Genomic DNA, 19,465 nt, shown 5'->3' on the forward strand with positions numbered 1-19,465 from the left:
GGGGCTCGTGTTGGTCTATTTGGGCTCAAGCTTCTGGGAATTTCAGCACCGTCTCGAGCTAGTGAAGGCAGCTCGTCCATTGAGCGTTTTTCCATTTTGTTATTGAGCGCTTTTATGTACCCTTCTAGGAAGATCAAACAACTGTTCATCATGGCTATGATGGAGGTGTGGTCTTTCAATGAGTCGTTTATCGACTTGTATAGTTTGCAGAAGGGCGCCATGGCCAATGTTACTGTGGACATAATTAACCTTAGGTCGGTCTTCTTTGACGGGAAGTCTTTTGGAGGGTTGCTTGGCCGCTCACTTGTACATCGAGGTCTCATAGGACTAGGTGTGGTCTGAGAGCTTGAGTTTTGAGCCCCTACTGAGACTCCGTTTGGGCCGGGCTAACGGGGACCAAAGCCATGAAGCCCACGCTCAACCTTTCGGTTTCTCCGGTATCTGGTTCTTGCACTTGCAGGATTTGAGGAGGAGCCTCTGGACTTGTCTGATCAGCATACCCGGATGTCCCCACGGAACGAGGTGCCCGTGCTGAATCGGCGATCACAACTTCTTGCTGCTCCAGTACAGATGGGGGCAAGCCGAGCGGCATGCACTTCGAGTCTTTTTGAACGTTTCTGTCTTTTTCCAAAGGTCGCTGGAAACCCGTGTTCCATGGTACAATCGTAGGTAAAGATGGTGTGGCCATCGGTGCATGGGGGGAGACGACTGGCCCCCCGGCTTGTGGTCTTTGATTTGAAGCGACCTTCTCGGGTGTCTCAGAGCCTCTCAGAAGAGAAGAATTAGTATGCTCCTCCCTGTCGTTTCGGCTGTTTGTAGATTTGCTAGGCAGGGGGGAGGCTCTGGGTTGCGGCGAGCCAAAATGCCATCTGACTCTAGCATCGGGTACCATATTGGAGAATAAGAAACAGGCTGGTTCCAGCGAGAAGGCTGGGCTCTCAGCGATGGTTCACCCACATTTTGGCACGGTTGTTTGATTTAACACTGCGTTAAGAATCTCGGCATCCGAGAGTTCCTCCGAGACTGTTGGTTTCTTTTTTAGGAGATTTGCAAAAAATGTGTTACTAGTCACCGACAAGGTCGAGACCCCCTTTTGGGGGGATTTCTGTACACTTTCCGTTTTTTTTGGGGGTCTTGGACATAGAGTCGACTGAGCTTTAAGTCCTGGCTTTTGTCGCTGATGGGCGCAACGTTTTCTGCGCGCGGACGCTGCCTTTTTCTTTTGATGGAGGGCGTTCGTAGAAGCATACAATGGTTTAGCATTTCTGCCCTTTGCTGGATTTCTCGGGGACATTGGAGATCGATCGGACTCAATTTGCTCCGTCGGCACCAATTTCTCAGGTGACACTTTCTGCTCGGCCCCCCCTCTATCTGATCAGACGGGGGTGAAATTCCCCCCTTCAGATCCTCCACCAGCTTTGAGCTAGGGTGGTGCAGAATCGGGGCCACTGTGATGATGTTTGGGCCTCCATTTGTGTTTGCTGTATTTGGCAAAGTGGGTGGTTCCTCCTGCCCAGCTTGATCTAAAAGTCCCTCCATTACGGAGGAGGCAGCGGCTGATATGGGCAGGGATTGGAATGTGATCGCAGGAGCCGCACACACAACAGGTGAAAAGTCAAACTGTGCAGCCCGTTCAAGGTCGCCTCGTCTCCCTGTGCTCCCCCACCGTCCCCATGCACCCCCTCACCGTTTGTAGGCAGCATTTCCTCTCCTCCGAGGGGCGACGCTGGACCCAGCTCACACGGCGAGGGGCGGCAGGTGGGCGTGAGGAGCTCGGGCAGGACAGGCTGCCGAGTGTCGTGATGGGGCTCCAAATGTTCCGAGTCTTCCAAGTCTTCCAGCGAGCAGAGCCGGAGGTCAATAGTAGTGCGGGGCATCAGCCGGGCTGCTGGAAGATCCGCCTCTCGACCACGGGGGGACAAACATATCCCCGGATGGGCCATCTCCTTGTTGGCACTTCGTAGACGCGGATGCTTCCCCTCGGACTGAATGGTGGAAAGGTTTACTGAGTCAAGAGGCAGTTGTAGCTGTTTGGCAGGGGCCGGGGCCGAAAGGATGCTAGCCTTCCTGTTTGTAGCTCTAGCTACCTTAGCTGCCATAGACTGCAGAGACTGCCACTCTGCAGCTACTCCGCGGCCGCTCCGCGGGAAAAGAAGGTTTTTGATGGTAAGTCCGCCCTCAGTTTAGCAGGCAGTGTAGAAAGACTGCAAAACACACAGTCACCAGGAAGCACGTAGGAAGCACTGCAGAGACTGCCACTCTGCAGCCACTCCGCGGCCGCTCCGCGGGAAAAGAGGGTTTTTGATGGTAAGTCCGCCCTCAGTTTAGCAGGCAGTGTAGAAAGACTGCAAAACACACAGTCACCAGGAAGCACGTAGGAAGCACTGCAGAGAATGCCACTCTGCAGCCACTCCGCGGCCGCTCCGTGGGAAAAGAGGGTTTTTGTTGGCAAGTCCGCCTTCAGTTTAGCAGGCAGTGTAGAAAGACTGCAAAACACACAGTCACCAGGAAGCACGTAGGAAGCACTGCAGAGACTGCCACTCTGCAGCCACTCTGCGGCCGCTCCGCGGGAAAAGAAGGTTTTTGATGGTAAGTCCGCCCTCAGTTTAGCAGGCAGTGTAGAAAGACTGCAAAACACACAGTCACCAGGAAGCACGTAGGAAGCACTGCAGAGACTGCCACTCTGCAGCCACTCCGCGGCCGCTCCACGGGAAAAGAGGGTTTTTGATGGTAAGTCCGCCCTCAGTTTAGCAGGCAGTGTAGAAAGACTGCAAAACACACAGTCACCAGGAAGCATGTAGGAAGCACTGCAGAGAATGCCACTCTGCAGCCACTCCGCGGCCGCTCCGTGGGAAAAGAGGGTTTTTGATGGCAAGTCCGCCTTCAGTTTAGCAGGCAGTGTAGAAAGACTGCAAAACACACAGTCACCAGGAAGTACGTAGGATGCACTGCAGAGACTGCCACTCTGCAGCCACTCTGCGGCCGCTCCGCGGGAAAAGAGGGTTTTTGATGGTAAGTCCGCCCTCAGTTTAGCAGGCAGTGTAGAAAGACTGCAAAACACACAGTCACCAGGAAGCACGTAGGAAGCACTGCAAGCGCTCAAATATCTGTGTTCAATACGTTCAGATTTTCACTTTTCCACGCAATCCGGCGTTCCTGCACATTAAAATGGGCATCCAGAGTTCCCGAGTGAGATGCACTTTCCAATAACTTCCAATAAAGAGAAGACAATCACATTCCCCGTGTGTAACAGGTGCAGGGCGATGCACAATCTATTCCTGACACTAGCTCTAAACCACTGCTGTGACACTTGTATTTCTATCCCCTGAACATGGATAGAAGCGCTGCCATTTGTTTAATGTTTCAGGGCCTGCCACTGTGACTTGTACTCGTAGCACACAGGTGGGTTCTGGGAATGCACTTGTGTCACCTGACACTAGTGCATGCACGGGGCGGGCATTATATCTTTTGCACGGCTGCTTTCGCCCACTGAAATGCACAAGTCACCTTGGAGAAGTAGGTGACCCACACATTTCTGAAACAAGCCCAAATAAGAAAGCGCATCCCATGCATTTTTCTTATTGACACTAATGTTTGAGAATTTGACCCAAAATATCAGCATGTGGCCCAGTTGACATGTGCACGAGCAATAGCCACTGCATTTGGCCTGTGCAGTCTTCCATTGCATTTTACATTTATAGGGATGAAGTTCTGTCGTGAAGAAGGGGCCCAGCTCAAGGAATGTGCAGGAATGTGCAAGCGAAGGGGGCAGCCATCCCATGACTATTCTTCCGGGAGCACCTAGCGTCTGCTGGGCGACTCAATACTTCCAGCATTTTCCCACGGCAGCTGAGGCACGAAGCCTGCAGCTTACACAGCCTGCCACAGAGGCCCATGCCATGCTTTTCATCCTCTGGCCGGGCCTCTTCAATGATGATGAAACACCCCTTCAACCCCCACCTGCCCAGAGTCAGAAAGAATGCCCATATGAACAGTGCCACCTCGAACCAGCCCTTCCCTTCCTTGCCCGCGCCTCCCCCCCTCGCACCTTCTCACCCCGTTGTCTTTTAGCTTCCCCCTCAAAAGGGGGCCGCCTGTCCAACCATGACCATCACACATCCCTTTCCCACTTCCATAACCTCTACCTGCTGTCTCACGCTTAGTCCGTCTTCATTGGAATATCGCTACCCACGATGCCCGCTCTGCAGACAATCACGCTGTGTATAGACCTGACTTATTGCTCCACTGCAAGGTCTTCATTTCTTGCTTCAACAGAAGCTGTGATCTCAAATGCCTCCACAGCACTGGTCAACACAGTGTCCCTGAGGGGAGTAAGAGGCTGGTGTTTAGGGGTGCCTGGAGGGGGTGGCTCTGGCGTATCCTGCTTCAGTCCAGGCAGCTCTGAGCCACACTAGTGTTGTCTCTTTGAGAAGCTTGATCTACACACACATCTGGTGGGTGCCTCCACAGGGCTGCTCGCCACAACCACCAATCACCATCTTGGTGATGCACCACTCCTCCTAGAGGAGTGCATTCACTATTTCATACACTCAAATCACATCTGGTTCATTTACTTGTTCTTGATGACTTCAACATCTGGCTTGACTGTTCACCCAACAATCACCCGGCCTTCTCTAGCCAATGCATCTCTCTGAACATGAAGACTTGGCCACCTGACCCTACGCGTATAGGGGGCCATGCATAGGGTGCTGCTCTGTCATGACTCATGTCATGCCTACCAAGGTCCCAGGATCCGTCCAGCTTGCAAGCTAAGCTGGCTAGACTCGAGAACGCATGCAGGTCATCCCACGAGAACCCAGGCTCTACCGAAGTGAGGACCATGCAACTTTCCCCACAGGCTCTCCTGACTCCTTATTGGAGGGCCTATACCACAAACTTACTGAAACTCTACACACACTTGCTCTTCGCATTCTTAAGCAAATCAAGTCTCCCTCCAAAATCAAGCTTTGGTTTCATTTTGAAAATGTAGCATTTCAAAAAGTGAACAGAGCACTGGGGCAACTCTGGCTGAAAACCAAACTTCATGCGAAAAAGGATGATGTGAGGCAACAGAAGGGCCTCCATATAAACAGGAGCCTAGCCCCTGATCCACCTGCTCGGCTGTCCAGGATTGAGCCTCCTGCTTGATCAGATTGCATCGGCCCCTGATCCACCTGCTCAGCTGTCCAGGATTGAGCCTCCTGCATGATCAGATTGCATCGCCCCCTGAGCCACCTGCTCGGCTGTGCAGGGTTGAGCCTCCTGCATGATCAGATTGCATCGCCCCCTGATCCACCTGCTCAGCTGTCCAGGATTGAGCCTCCTGCATGATCAGATTGCATCGCCCCCTGATCCACCTGCTCAGCTGTCCAGGATTGAGCCTCCTGCATGATCAGATTGCATCACCCCCTGAGCCACCTGCTCGGCTGTCCAGGATTGAGCCTCCTGCATGATCAGATTGCATCACCCCCTGAGCCACCTGCTCGGCTGTGCAGGGTTGAGCCTCCTGCATGATCAGATTGCATCGCCCCCTGATCCACCTGCTCGGCTGTCCAGGATTGAGCCTCCTGCTTGATCAGATTGCATCGGCCCCTGATCCACCTGCTCGGCTGTCCAGGATTGAGCCTCCTGCATGATCAGATTGCATCGGCCCCTGATCCACCTGCTCGGCTGTCCAGGATTGAGCCTCCTGCATGATCAGATTGCATCGGCCCCTGATCCACCTGCTCGGCTGTCCAGGATTGAGCCTCCTGCATGATCAGATTGCATCGGCCCCTGATCCACCTGCTCGGCTGTCCAGGATTGAGCCTCCTGCATGATCAGATTGCATCTGCCCCTGATCCACCTGCTCAGCTGTCCAGGATTGAGCCTCCTGCATGATCAGATTGGATCGGCCCCTGATCCACCTGCTCGGCTGTCCAGGGTTTGCTAGGAACTGGGATCTCCTTCAAAGCATTGGTCATCCCCATGGCTTCCCAAGCTTATGCAGACTCGGTCTGTGCTTCCTTCATGGAAAGAATTGATCACATCAATCCGACTGCCGGCATCTTCCATACTTCCTATCCCAGATTTGGAGACAGAGACCATCTTCTCCACTTCCTCTCCGATCTCTCAGTCAGAGCTCGTGTCACTGTTAAATAACATGAAAGCCTTTCCTGAGCAGCTTGAACCCTGCCCGACAAGTCCATTTAAGTCCATTAAAGCCAATAGTCTTACCCTAGTTCCTGCTATAACTAAGTTGGTGAACTGCTCCCTGGAATCTGGCATCTTCACCCAAATAGCGTAGAAAACCTGTATATGGCCTCCCCTAAAGAAAGTCTAAACTGACCCCTATATCTCATAAGATTACCAACCCATTGTCAACGCAGCTTTTATTTGCCAAAATTGGCTACAAGTGGATTCTGATCTTTCTCCAAGACTCAAGGCTTCTGCAAAATCACCAATCGGTCTTAGACTGACCAGGTTCACAGACTTTGCATTTCTTTTAATGAGGGATGAAATCCTGTCACCACTCGATGCCAACTGTCCTTCCATTAACGCCCTCCTTGAACTCTCCGACATCATCTGGCATTTCTTTTTCTGCCCCACGCCTCATCTGCGGTTCTGCGGGAATATGACCCACTCCCTATGGATGCTTTTATGTTAAAGATGTATGACATCTATGGCGATGAGGGCGACCAGGTCTCTTTTGGGCTGGAAACTTGGTGCTCCAGGTAAGAGAGGACTCTCCCAGAAGAATTTTACGGGTAAGGTGATGATATTCTGGCAATGGCTGAGGACCTGCATAGAGCCAGCAGTCTCGACACCTCCCCGGATATGGATTACTTGCCAGCTCCTACACTGGAAAATCCTCCAAGCTGCGTTCCAGCGCTTGATGGCTAAGGTATCCGGTATTCTTGAATGGTTGGCTCCATCCAGGTCCAAGGTTCAATATGAACTTTGTAACATTTTGGATGAGGCACCCAAGAAAGACGCTCCTGCCCTTCAATGTGGAGGTAGAAGCACTGGCACTGGAGGCGTGCAGGAGGCACCCAAGAAAGAGACGCTCCTGCCCTTCAATGTGGAGGTAGAAGCACTAGCACTGGAGGCGTGCAGGAGGCACCCAAGAAAGAGACACTCCTGCCCTTCAATGTGGAGGTAGAAGCACTCGCACTGGAGGCGTGGAGGAGGCACCCAAGAAAGAGACACGGCCGCCCTTCAATGTGGAGGTAGAAGCACTAGCACTGGAGGCGTGGAGGAGGCATCCAAGAAAGAGACGCTACTGCCCTTCAATGTTGAGGTAGAAGCACTAGCACTGGAGGCGTGCAGGAGGCACCCAAGAAAGAGACGCTCCTGCCCTTCAATGTGGAGGTAGAAGCACTAGCACTGGAGGCGTGGAGGAGGCACCCAAGAAAGAGACGCTCCTGCCCTTCAATGTGGAGGTAGAAGCACTAGCACTGGAGGCGTGGAGAAGGCAGCGAAGAAAGAGATCCTACTGCCCTTCAATGTGGAGGTAGAAGCACTTGCACTGGAGGCGTGGAGGAAGCACCCAAGAAAGAGAAGCTCCTGCCCTTCAATGTGGAGGTAGAAGCACTAGCACTGGATTCGTGGAGGAGGCACCCAAGAAAGAGCCGCTCCTGCCCTTCATTGTGGAGGTAGAAACACTGGCACTGGAGGCGTGGAGGAGGCACCCAAGAAAGAGACGCTCCCGCCCTTCAATGTGGAGGTAGAAACACTAGCAATGGAGGCGTAGAGGAGGCACCCAAGAAAGAGACGCTCCTGACCTTCAATGTGGAGGTACAAACACTAGCAATGGAGGTGTGGAGGAGGCACCCAAGAAAGAGACGCTCCTGCCCTTCAATGTGGAGGTAGAAGCACTAGCACTGGAGGCGTGGAGGAGGCCCGCCCGTGTCCCAGCTGCAGACAGAGGCATGGCCAAGAATCACCATCCCGCCCGGTCAGGCCTAGCCTTTCCCTCCTTACACGCTTCCAGGAGTGAATTCCTGACGAAAAAAGTGGGAGGACTCATTAACAAAGCAATGGGGGCCATCACCAGAAATGAGCATATCGATGTGAAATATGCACATTTCATTCATTTGGCTTTGCATAACCAGGAGGGATGACATTTGCCTTTCATAACATCAACCCACAAAACAAACGAGAGGAGATTTTCTTCTGTAATCCTGTTTTGAAAACGTTAAAAGCTGTGCATGTTTTAAACCCCAAAAATCAATAACAATGTTTTTCCTGGAACATGCAGTACAAAATTTGACAATTCAGCTTTAGTTGTTTGTTAATTTCCAGCAGCTTATCTGGTGCAGTGGTGAAGTGCCCAGCCTCTGGAGCTGGCTACCACAGTTCCAGTCCCCAGGGCAGTGTAAGTTCACAAGTTTAAAAAACAGGATATTTTGACTCATTTTACACACAGCCTCTAAAATACACAGGGGGATGGCGTCCACCATCTGAAAAATGTGGGTGGACTCTGTCCACCCGGGTGCACCCTCGACTCGAGCCCTGCATGCTTCACCAGAGAGCTGGGTGGTCCAGGCCGCTACGGCTAGCCTGAAGACATCTACCTTCCCGTCCCATCCACCGGACAGGGAAAGTAGGAGGTTAGATACATGGGGCAAGAAGGTTTTCACGTCAGGCAGTTTGGTACTGAATGTGGGCTTTGAACGGCGGTGGCCAATACGGCTGAACACACCCCGTGAGAGATGAGGCATGGTTACCACTCCCCGTCTCTGATGGCAAGTAGGTGGTTCAAGGTCCTGCCGTTCGGTCTTTCCTTGGCCCCCAGGGTTTTCACCAAGCTGCTGGCATTTGTAGCGGCTCACATTAGGAGGGAATGCATGCATGTGTTTACTTCCCTGGACGACAAGCTTGTCTGAACGCCCTCCCCGGATCTAGTGCCAGAGCACCCACAGAGCACATGCACTCTTTTGCACATGGGCTTTTCCCGGAACTTCAAATGGTCTCCGATTTCACCATCCTAATCTCTCAGATTCATCGGGGCAATCTTGGAAAATCACCTGGGCAGGGCTTTCCCACCTGAGGATCGAGTGGCAACATCTTTTGAATGGTCAATGTCTTCCAATCACAGGGAACAATTCCATGCCTCAGCTTTCCTGAGTCTTCTGGACCTCATGCCACCTGCATCCTTTGGGTGCCACAGGCGAGGCTGCTCGGAGATCCCTACAGCCGCTTCTCTGTTGCCAATGGTTGCAGTCCCAGGGCCACATGTCAGACCTTCTACAGGTCTCGAACCAGGTGGTTCAGGATCTCACAGGGTGAGCCATGTGAGACAACTTGCTGAGAGGCTCGACATTGGCCCCAGGTGACAGTGGTCACTGACACATCTCTGGCTGGCTGGCGTACTCACCTGTCAGACCTAACGGTGAGCGGACCGTGGTTTCTAACAGTCTCAGGAGTTGAGTGTGATCAGGCTGGCTCTGGTTGCTTTCCTCCCCTCTGTGAAACACAAGACTTACTGATCCTGATGGACAACACAGTGGCCATACACTACCTCAACAAACGAGGTAGAGTGTTGGCCTTGCTTCTATGCAGAGAAGCCACGCGACTATGGTTCTGACCTTTTAGTTGTTTACGCTGGTGCTCATGCTGGCAGGGCTGTTTCCAAACAGACCTTATACAGGTGGATCATTCTATGCATCTTGCAATGCTATGATCTAGCTGGGAAGGATGTGACTGAGGTCCTAAGAGCTCATTCTACCAGAGGAGTGTCTGCCACCTCTGCCCTGCAGAGGGGTGTCCCTGTTCTGGACATTTTCCAGGCAGCGACGTGCACATCACTGCACATGTTTTCAAAGCATTACTGTTTGGATGTCCTTGTGGGCCAGGATTCCCGTTTTGGTAGGACAGTCCTCTAGAGTTTTCTGGTATGAGGTGGTGTCCTTGCCTCCTCCCCCTCCAGCTTTACATACTTCTTTGGGAGTTTATCATAGATGAGGAATCTGTGGGTGGAAGGAATCCATAATGTTCTCTCTGCTGGGTGTTCCTTCCACGGATTCCTCTTCGCCCTCCCTGCCCGCTCCTCTTGCGGGAAGCTAGTACACCATCGGTTCTGCAGTCGCTCAGCTGCAGAGTGCTAAGGAAAAAGAGTGGAGCAAAGGCCATGGGGCACAGCGCTGCTATACGTACTGGCCTTGACCTCATATCTGGTGTAGGGCAGGTATAGGCATCGAACAGAGCCGACTTGGAGCTGCAGTGCACCCTCTGGCGGCCGAAAAGATTCTGGAGGACAGCTGCGCTGGGATAGGGATATCATAGATGATAAATCTGTGGGAAGAACATCCATCAGAAAGAACATCACTGAGAGGTAACTAATGTGTTCTGTTTACAGCACATACCATGCACTATTATGCACTTTGGTGCTTGCCGTTTTTTATGCACTTGTGATATACTAAGCTCTTCTCGTCTCCTCTCTTTTCACTTTACAGATTTGACTGACCCTTCAGCGTGCAAAAAATGTGCTTTCCATGTCCTCTTCCTTTTGCTCTGGGGCGCTACAACGCAGCACTGCCCATGCTTGTCACCTCATCAAAACCCAATAAAATCAATACTGGGCCTAAGAGTAGGGCCGTACCACTCAAAAAAGCAATAGTGACATACATGATATCCCATTGTGTGTAGGAGGGCAGATGATAGTATTGTACTGTACTAACATCCAACATTATGTTTACTATCAGTGCCCATGCAAAGGGGACATCAATGTGCATGTCAGTGTGCTCGTCATAACTGATGCAAGAATGATCCAAGCAGGATTCCTGCCTTACCATTTAGCATCAGGACAACTGATGGAACTGCTCCACTAGGGGTCCTCACGTGCAATTTTCACGCTTAAAATCATGCATAGGGGGGGGGCGTTGCCGGGAGCCAAGCAGAGAGGATGTGAGGCATCGTACCTCCGCTCTCGACCTCACTGACATCCTGTTATATATCCTGCCCCTAAACCCCCAGGCGACTAACAAAAGGAATGTGAGGAGGAGCCTCTGCGGGACACGGATGGCTCCAATCATTCCCCCGGGGTGAAATTAGTAGCGTGGAAAGGGAGGACTGTCAGCGATGTAGAGCAATGTTATGAGGCCGGGTGACCTATGATGCTTGATCCTCCGATCGTGAGGGAGGGATCGAGGAAGCTTCGATGCGGGCACCTGAATCTGAGTGGAGAACCAGGAGCCAAGGAGGTCTGATGCAGTGGCTAGCCGACCACCATCTTGGAATGGGCATCCCGGAACAGGAGGAATAGCCCCAGAAAAGGCCGATGAAGAAAACCGCACTGTTGATCTGGCAGCGGGTGCAGTGGAGTGAGTGCATTCTCCTGGGACGAGTGGCAGTGGAGTGAGTGCATTCTCCTGGGACGAGTGGCAGTGGAGTGAGTGCATTCTCCTGGGACGAGTGGCAGTGGAGTGAGTGCATTCTCCTGGGACGAGTGGCAGTGGAGTGAGTGCATTCTCCTGGGACGAGTGGCAGTGGAGTGAGTGCATTCTCCTGGGACGAGTGGCAGTGGAGTGAGTGCATTCTCCTGGGACGAGTGGCAGTGGAGTGAGTGCATTCTCCTGGGACGAGTGGCAGTGGAGTGAGTGCATTCTCCTGGGACGAGTGGCAGTGGAGTGAGTGCATTCTCCTGGGACGAGTGGCAGTGGAGTGAGTGCATTCTCCTGGGACGAGTGGCAGTGAAGAGCCTGTGTTGGAGGCTGGAGAGACACCAGCCAGTTCGTTGTTGGCCCATCAGAGAGGCCTTCTTCACCTATGGCTGGTGCTGTGGGTGCACGGCGAGCTGAGAGGTTTGGTACCTGCCGAGGAGGAGCCGTACACCTTGTGTGCCTTGTTCAGGGGATCTGGGGTGCAGACTGTTGGCCCAGATCCTCGAGATCGTGTTGGACCCTGATTTTCCCCTCTCGAGCGGGCGGGCAGGCTGGCTGGATTGCCTGTGCCCACTTTCTGTGGCCGCTCCGACACCAGGCTGGAGGAAGCTGTAAAGAGGGCGCACAACACGCTGTCACCATGGCCAAGGACCAGCAGCAGAAGCTCAAACAATGCTTCGGAGGCTAAGGCGATTGATTCAAACGGGTCCAACATCCTGCTGGTGAGCTCAGGCAGCCATGGGTGCTGACCGTGCAATCACCATGGATAATCAACTCTAGGCAATCCAGGACTCCAGGTCCTCTCTAGAAAGCAAGGTGCAGACACTGCATTGAAGAGCATTGGATGCGAACCGAAGTGTCCATGATTAGTGCTGTCTTCAGGAAAGCATGTGAGAGAGTGACAAGGAGAGTGGGAAATGTGGAGGACACTGTCACAGTGTTACAGGCCAGTCTTTATGCCCTCACTGCGGCAACAAGATATTTGGAGGAGAGGACGGAAGATGCAGAGGGCCGCTCCCATAGAAGTAGTGTCCGAATTCTCCATGTGGCGGAAGTAGAGAGGGTCCTAGTATGGAGCTATTTTATGGAGACTCTTATTGTGGACATCCTGAAGATTAAAAGGCCTGAGATGGCGCCTAGGGCTCCTGGCAGAAGACCTCCGGTGGTATCGCCTGTTCAGACCATTGTGGCAAAACTCCATAACGTTTGTGATAGAGCTGCAGGATGCCAGGGGAAGCTTGGCCAGTAATGTGGGTGACTCGAGTCATGACTTTCCCAGATTTCGCCCAAGAGGTGCAGAGACAATGCAAATCTTATGACACAATGAGGAGGAAACTGAGAGAACAGGGACACTAATAAATGATTTTCTATTCAGCCAGGTTGAAAGTACTGGCAGAGGGCCGCTCCTTCTTTTTCCATTGTCCACATGAGGCCTGGGACTGGTTGGAGACCAAACAATCGAGTAGCGATTAGGTCAGACCTATTGAGGGTGGGGGGCTGGAAAGGGCATAACATAGGTTATATGGCTACAGTGGGGGATGTAAGTATGCCTAGGTAAGGCACAGAAGTACCACAGCACCAGGGAAGAGGTGATAAGGACTGCCTGGGGCGGGGGTCGGGGGGTATGTTATTCTTCCAGGGGTGGGGAAACAGGGGATTCGTCCTCGGTCCCTTTTAGAGGTTTTACTTCCCTCTTTCTACCCTCAATATAGTAATACCTAGTTGACTGTTTAAATGTTGTGCGACGGATACAACACATGCACAGGTTGTATGAGGTGGCTGGGATCTTGTTGGGATAAGAGGGAAAGGCACAGGGCACATGTATTTCTGCCGCTAAAGCGATCACCATTCCACATTAGCAGTCACACAGTGCATGGGTCCTGTATGTTTTCCCTATGCAGCGGTTTGAGAAGGTAGTGTGTATATCTTGGAACTTCAATGGTCTCTTCTTTAGGATCAAACAGGGTACGGTGTTGCAGAGACTGACGTTTCTTTCATAAACCCATTTAATGGAAACAGATTTCACGTTCTTTAATAAAAAAAAATCTAACTATGACACTAATGTGCATGCAGGGTTTATGGGGAGATCTGAGGGAGTGCTGGCGCTGATTCGGAAGCACACTCCATTTACTACCAGGTCAGTTGTCCAGCACACTAGGGAGAGATATGTATAGTTAGTAGGATCACCCAGAGGGGAGACTCTAGTGCTGCTTAGTGTGTATGCCCTGCTGCCACCGAATATGGATCTCCTCCACAAGCTTCAGGGATTGGTCGTACAGCATCAGGTGGACTGCTGGCTCCTGGGTGGAGACTTCTATTATGTGATGGGCAGCAGCCGGGATAGGTTCCCGCCACAGGCCCGAAGGGGGCAAATCAGAAACAGACAAAATCCTGCGCGTTTATGAGTGAAAGTGATCTGGTGTATGTGTGTCGCAGTAAGCACACACACACACACACACACACACACACACACACACGCAAGGCTATTCCTTTCACTTGGGTGAACACCTCTCTCAATTAAGGACTCGTTACTTTTGAGCCAAACTCAGACTATGTGTATTTTTCAGGTACACTACCAGAGCCCTGAAATTTACTGTGGGCATGCTGTCCTGAGTTTTCCGTTTTGGATTCTGGGACTTGTAGTTTTTTCTCTCCCATTTGAAATATAAGAAAACTACAAGTCCCTGAATTCCAAGAAAAAAACAGGACTTGATACCCTTCTTATGCTTTGCCACAGGAAACCTGAGGCCTCTGCTCTATGAGACAGTATTATTATAGGCTGTGAAGCGCAAAATATTTGTGCCGAGTGCAGCTTGGCATGTATGTCTAAAGAGCTTAAACTGTAGCATGGGTACACATACCAGCTTCACTGTACAGCCGAAGTGTGACTTCCTGTCCCAGTAATGTAATCTCTTCTCGTAGAGAGGACAGGCCTAAGCAGAGCCAACATTAATTTCCTTCCAAATTCCTTCCAGTCACCAATGGTGTGTCAGCCATCAAGAGTAGTGCCCCACAGGAGAAAGAGTGAAACTCCTTGCTAGGCCATGTTATGCTAGGTCTTGTATAGCACACAGTCTTTCCAGTTTCCTGTATTTTCACGATCTGCAAGAGGTTCGATATAGGGATAACTTAGACACAGTACAAGGTTGCTTTGTAGCAATGTTGATTTGTGCATATAAGAGAAGAGTTCTCTGGAGCAGTATCTAATGAGAGCTCCAGGTTGGTGACATACATAGTTTGCGTGATCATGGTGTCTGCCGGTATGGTGTTAGAGGAGTGGTTAGCATTGAGTTGGTGCTTCTGAGTCATGTAGGTGCATGCCCTGCTTTTCCTGCTGACCTCTGCCAGCTAACTAATCACTTTCCCCTTTGTTAAAATTGGTGCATTTTCATGCTCCATGCTCTCAGGGACTTAAAACCCTGTTTCCATACAGGCACCTTCTCCGGGCTAATACTCACTCCCACTAGGCTGCCCACCGCCCCTGATTGGCCACCCAGTACTTTTAGGATCGTCTACCAGGGCAGCTTCTGCCTGGGAAGCCCCTTCGGCTAAGGGCTCCAAGGCAAAGGGCAGCTCCCGAAGCAGCAGCTCCAGTCCGTGTTTGCCCATGTTCGCCTGTGAAGCCTGCCGCCATCAACCAGCAGTGACTGATAAGGTAAGTGGGGGGTGTAGGGGGAGTACAGCCCTTACTGTGCTCCATCAAAACCCCACCACTCTTATTACCTATTATAAATATAGCCTATCTGTCTAAGGTATCCATATTCTGCATTTATCCTCATGGTGTAGGGTAGCCTCACCTCGCTCATAGCCCATTCATGTTAGTCAACCATATTTCACACTTAGCCTATTTGTGTAAAACCTCACCTCCCCTATTAACTAATATCATATGCCTACATGCAGTTAGCCCATTTATTTATTTTGGCTTTTGTAGAGCGTACTAAACCCAAAAGCATCAATGTGATGAGTTTGCCAAATTCTGCTTTTAGCCTAATTGTGTCAGGTAGCAATTCTCCGCTGTTAGCCCAATTATGTCATGTAGCCACACTCTGCCTTTAGCAACTGAAAGGACCACCCACACATCTCACTTAGATAGAATTGTAGTGATTAGCCACACGTCACATTTAGATCAATTGTGAAGTTTAGCCATGCAGCACATTTAGATAGATGTGTAAAGATTAGCCACGCATCACATTTGGATACATTTGTAAAGATTGGCCACGCATCACATTTAGATAGATTGTGAAGTTTAGTCATGCGTCACATTTAGATAGATCTGTGAAGATTGGCCATACAGCACATTTAGATAGAATTGTGAAGATTGGCCACGCGTCACACTTAGACTGTGGAATTAACCATGCGTATCACTATATAGGATTGTGTAGATTAGCCAAATAGAAGAACCTACAGAGTAGCCAATGTACTAATCACTCCTGCTCCCTCCAACTGTGAAACACCTAGGGGCATTCTCCCATTTAGACCCCGGGAATCCTCCATTCGGGTGGCAAGGGCACAGCCATCGCCTTTGGATCCAGACCATGGGGCGGACCAGTGCGGGAGGATCACCCGGGTAGGGGACTCCGGGGTCTTTCTCATAGGAATACCCTATGCGAGACACAGTTTTCCCTTCTCACCCGTTATCCATCCAACCCCTGTGCCTTTTTGGGATATTTTCAATCACATGTCTCCTCCCCCCTATTCTCGCATAATACTGAGAAGAAAAAGAGGCAACATGGAGGGGGTGAGGATTACCAGTGAAAAATCCACTAAGACACAGAAGACAGACTACATCACTCTGAAAGCAGGCTGTCCCCTTAATGATGTCAGGCAAGGTCAGGCAGGCCCAACCCTAATCACACACCTGCTGCCCATTAACCTCATACAGGTGTATGAATTGAGGCTTCTGAGAGAGAAAGGTCAGATGCAGTTGGAAGAGCAAGAGGGAGGCTGCAAGGCTGAGACTGGCAGAGGATCCCTCTTCAAATCCCAAACACCAAAAGCAAGCTGGGAAGATTGTCCGGAGCACAAGAACCAGGAGACTTGGAGCTGTCAGGTGAATCCAGAGGAGGACAGCGGACTGCGACGCAGGCCGAGTGAGAAGGCATGGCTGCAGTGTGTCACAGGAACCGTGCCTCCTACCTGTTGGACTCAGGCAGCCAGGACCTTGCTGTTGAGGTCCAGACAATTGCTTGTTCCCTTGGGGCCAGTACCAACTCCAAGGATGTAGAGGGGCAGGTGGTGAGACCCTGACCTTATCTCCATGCCAAAGGACGGAGCCGCTGACCTCAGGATGTTGCCTGGTGAGTCTGATCAAAAGAGAGAGTGAGAGAGACTAGGACGAGCTGGCGGGAATCAGAGCACGTTAGGGAAGGCACCAAGTAAACTGGGCAAGTGACCCGAGCCCTAAAAGGAAGGAAAGTCGATGACAAAATAAATGAAGTTGGTCCAATCCAGGTGGAGGAAGATAAGCTGAAAACGTTTTGTTAAAGCAAGTTTGAGTTGAATTGAAATTGTTGCGAGCCCGGCTGACATGAACTAAGACGAATTTAAGAGAGCGTTTCATATCTCATATGACCTGTAGTTATAAAAGGTGTTCTTTACACAGAAACAACACATTAACATAGAATGTAATGATGCATACGACGTGTGCAACACTTGAGGAACAAATGTTCGTAAGTTCTGCAGATCAGCCATCAACCAGGAAATGGTGCGTTTCCTTCTCTGGCAAGTCGTCTGACCACAAAACTGTCAGCTGGCAGCCTGACCTCACACAGTTAAGTGTTATCTGATAGCAGCCTGACCTCACACAGTTAAGTGTTATCTGATAGCAGCCTGACCTCACACAGTTAAGTGTTATCAGCTAGCAGCCTGACCTCACACAGTTAAGTGTTATCAGCTAGCAGCCTGACCTCACACAGTTAAGTGTTATCAGCTAGCAGCCTGACCTCACACAGTTAAGTGTTATCTGATAGCAGCCTGACCTCACACAGTTAAGTGTTATCTGATAGCAGCCTGACCTCACACAGTTAAGTGTTATCTGATAGCAGCCTGACCTCACACAGTTAAGTGTTATCAGCTAGCAGCCTGACCTCACACAGTTAAGTGTTATCTGATAGCAGCCTGACCTCACACAGTTAAGTGTTATCAGCTAGCAGCCTGACCTCACACAGTTAAGTGTTATCAGCTAGCAGCCTGACCTCACACAGTTAAGTGTTATCTGATAAGGAGTTAAGAACAGGAAATTGACAGACGTGAACAGGAGCATCTTTCACATTCACAAAGTCAAGGCCTATAGGGTACAATGGGAAGCACTGGGTAACAAGTGAGAACGATATCCCTTGATAACAGACAGACCGCTAAAATAGCCTGCAGAAGCATATGATGTTGTTATGCTGCAGAACTTCACAAAATGCCATATATTACAGTGAAGGCATTTACTAACGGGTACAGAGATCTCACTAGGTGATGCAAAAATACATCTTACGTAGTTTCACGTAGGAGTTCTACCTTGAATGAACAAAGTTATGTTCTAGCTCTCTCACTGTTCCAAACAGCAGATATGATGAATTCAGACATGCAGGGCTGCCATGTTAATTGATAGATATATAGCCCAGCACAGGGATGGAAAAAAGAGGATAACGGAGAGCAGCAGACATGCTAGTCAATTTCAAACCGGAGGGACTGGGGGGAGTGCAGAGCAGCAACAGCAGCATATGAGCGAGACAGCTAGTTCCAGCTAAGCAGCACTCGTGAACCCCAGAAGGAGCTATTTCATTTGAAGCACACTCCACTCTAAACATGAGTGACAGGTGGATGCTTGCTGTGTGCATGGAGACTGAAGGCGTATAGTGTAGTGTAGCTTAATAAGAGATATAGGTTACCCATGTTTTTAAACTAAAGCACCACTTGTTATATTACTCACAGTTTCAAACATGCTCTTTGCTTACATGGCAATCTTGTTCATAGATATGATGTTTTGTTATGCTATATCTGCTTTTGCTTTAGCTTGTTTAATTAGAATAAGAACCCTCAGAAGATAGGGGGTCATATTAAATGTGTTAAAATGATAACTCCTGTATCGGCCTTGGCTTCGCACTTCATCTCTAAAACCCAGGACATACTGTTCTCTCTCTCTTCCTCTTCCCCCTCCTCCCTCTACTCTGGCCCTTCTTTGGCCACCTCTCCTCCCTCCTTCTCTGCCTTTCCCCTGTTCTCCCCAGATGAGGTTTCTAGACAAGTCCGATCTATGAAAGTCTCATCAAAACAGGTTCACCCCTGTTCTTCCAAAACCTCCATGACCACCTTGACACTCTGGTTCCTGCCCTGGCTGATTTTTGCAAACACTCCTTCATCACTGGAGTCTTCCGCTCCCTCCTGAAGCACTCCCTTGTGCACCCTCTTCTTAAGAAACCCTCTGCTGACCCTTCCTGCCCAGCTAACTATCACCCAATCTCTATCACACTCTTCCTGGGCAAATTCCTGGAAAAGCTGGCCATCTCCCAGCTTAATACTCACTCTGAATCTATTGGCTGTCTCTATGACCATTAGTCTGGCTCAGAGCTGCCAGAAGCATGGAAACTGCTCTCCTGAACATTTGTGAAGGACTGCTCTCCAACCTCGATTCCAACAGCCCCTGTGTCCTCATCTTAATTGATCTCTCTTCTGCCTTTGACACGGTCAACGATGCCATCCTGCTCAACCGTCTCTACGATAAGCTGGGTATTACTGATCAGGACCTGGCTTAGCTGACCTCCTCCCTCTCCGATCATCCCTCCCAGGTCCAACTAGGGTCCTTCCTCTCCTCTATCTTTATCTCTACCTATGGTGTTCCCCAGGGGTCTAACCTCTCTCCCTGGCTGTTCAACCAATACCTGGCACTTCTTGCCCACTGCATTGCCGCTCTCTGCCACAACTTTCAGTGCTATGCGGATGACACTCAGCTCATTATCAGGCTCCCTTCAGCCACCTCTTCTCCTTCTCTCATCTCTGACTGTCTGTCCGCCATCCAGGAGTGGTGTGCCACCAATGATCTCTGCCTTAATGCCAGTAAGACTGAGATTCTCCTCATCGGCACACCTACTCCCTCCTTTCCTGTCACTCTATGG

Source organism: Ambystoma mexicanum, chromosome 2q (genome assembly GCF_040938575.1).
Source record: "Ambystoma mexicanum isolate Mex_15411 chromosome 2q, UKY_AmexF1_1, whole genome shotgun sequence".
NCBI lineage: Eukaryota > Metazoa > Chordata > Amphibia > Caudata > Ambystomatidae > Ambystoma > Ambystoma mexicanum.